Source organism: Octopus bimaculoides, chromosome 1, assembly GCF_046866305.1.
Source record: "Octopus bimaculoides isolate indiv1 chromosome 1, ASM4686630v1, whole genome shotgun sequence".
Taxonomy (NCBI): domain Eukaryota; kingdom Metazoa; phylum Mollusca; class Cephalopoda; order Octopoda; family Octopodidae; genus Octopus; species Octopus bimaculoides.
Genome location: NC_142928.1, coordinates 74020264 through 74022763, shown reverse-complemented (window position 1 = coordinate 74022763; position 2500 = coordinate 74020264).

The following is a 2500-nucleotide window of genomic DNA, read 5'->3' as shown; positions in this document are numbered from 1 at the left end:
CGTATATAGATAAACTATGAATGAATATATTAAACTGAAACAAAATAAGAGAGAAAGAAAAAATTATCACAAATAACATCAAACATAGAAAATTGGTCTTTGAAGTGAACTCTGCCCTATCAGCACGATTTTCAAATAAAAAATTATCGTAAAAATAATTTGCATTTCCATTCAGTAACCTACAGCCAACGAACAAACTAACAGCTGTTATGTTAAGTTTCCATGTTACTCGCTTACTGATAATTGATTTCAAAAGTAGCTACGCCAGGACCGTAGCACTCACGTATACGTGCACGGCGCACTATATTGTGTTTAACTCTTCAGAATTAATCACAGCATTTCGTAATTAATTGCATACACTACACCGTTTGTTGTATTTATGTAGTACATACGATAAAAGAAATAACTTCTGTTTGAAATGTGTGTTTGGTTTATTATGTGACAAACATTGTTTTGGTTGTTTTCGTCGTTGTTCTTGTTTTTAAGTACTCGTTATTTTAGAATTCATCATCATCATCATCATCTAAATAATATCATTTTTTTTTTCATTATACATTATCATTACTGCATGTCTTTTCTTTTGTGTTTAATATAATCATTATTAGATGTTGTGATGGAAGTGGCCAGGAGAATATATCTGCTGCCAACAAACAAATCCAAACGGTGTTGTGTTTTGGGGATGCTGTAGTGAACGGTGCGCAGGCAGTCGCCTAAGCTGCAATATCATCACAGACACAGAATCTTGGACGACAACGACGGCCTACGACGACGACGATGGTGAACAGGTGCGTGCCACTCGTTGTGACACGTCATTCCGCGGCACGTTTCTTTCACAGAGCAGCATTCCTGGCTCAAGGACAACCCGATGTTGAGAGTTAAGCACCAGATGTCCACTGCACTCTACCAGTCTGGCAATGCAGTCTGTAGAGATTCAACACTGGCATTCCACAGACGATAAGTGGAAGGCATGAGTAACAATGACCTGGGAGAGAATAGGCTGCATAACGTTTTCTAGAAGACTTTCAAGTTGGGGATTATGGACAATTTCCAAATGTCCTTTATTCTGATAATTCTATACAGCAGGGGTTTTATATATATATATATTTTTTATCTATGGACCCCTTTGATTACTGCTTTATTCTGGTTGATCCCCATAACCATTCGATGCTTAAAAACTACGGAGATGTACTTGCATAGCAAGTGACCTGATCTGAGATCGTGTGCTGGAACGAAAACAATTGCAGCGTGGAAGGTGTTTATAAGCCATTTAAAATAACACACAAAAGCCGTTAGATTCACTTCAACATTTAAATTTAATTTGTCAAAATATTTTCGTCGCTTTCAGACCGCGACCTGTTCACTGACAAAATTCTGATAGAAATTTCTTTCAAGATTCCTTTTTTTTTTTTTTTTTTTCGCATATTAACATGTGTTGGTTGAACTATGTAAAATGTTAGGGAAAGAAACCAAGTTGTTTCTTGCTAAACATACTCATACATCTGAAGCAAAATTTTTCAAGGGCCCTTAAAATACTATTGTGCATTCCCAATGTACTATTTTGTTACGTGGACCCCAAAAATCTCATATGGGAACCTCAAGGGCGAAATAGATCCCGATTGAGAACCACTGCTATAGAGGAAGGGTACTGACTTTACGTGTTCTGAATTAGCATCATAGATATGTTTATGTTGGAGACACTCGCAACTGAAGATAGCGATGGAAATTCTGGCGGTTAATAAATTGTATGGAAGTGGGTGGAAGTATCAAATTTCTCATGGCTAAATGAGATTCTTTTATCTATGGCACTGTACTTTAGTATAGTTCCTATACCAAAGTACAGCAGGTATGAGTAACCTTTTTTGGAGAGTGGGCCACATGAGACATGGCTTATCATCAGGCGAGCCGCACTACTGAAAGAAAATACAAAGTAATTTTTCTTTAGGCGTGCCATTCAGAAAGTCATGTGGGTCACAATTTGTCCATTGCTAAGATAGAGAAAACACTCACCATTGGTGTTATCCGGGATTGTGTAGAGAATTTCCATGAATTTTTCTATGCATGCTTCCACCTGCCCATTTTGGAGAATCCCCTTTTGTTGCTACATTGTTATTGTTTTTCTTATTATTTTTTGCTGTCAATTTATTAATGTCTTTCGAAGGCGGTGAACCGGCAGAAACGTTAGCACGCCGGGCGAAATGCTTAGCGGTATTTTGTCTGTCTTTATGTTTTAAGTTCAAACTCCGCCGAAGTCGACTTTACCTTTCATCTTTTTGGAGTCGATAAATTAAGTGCCAGTTGCGTACTGAGCCCCCTCCCCAAAAATTTCTAGGCCTTGTTCCTAGAGTAGAAAAGAATCTATTAATGTTTTTTACTCATTGATGATCTCAATCTGTGAAACTCGATGAAAATCTGCCATTGTTTCTGTTTGATGTTTACATTTGTATTTTACCTTTAGGTCTTGCCCGATAAACTAATTTAGGCAGCGAGCTGGCAGAATCGT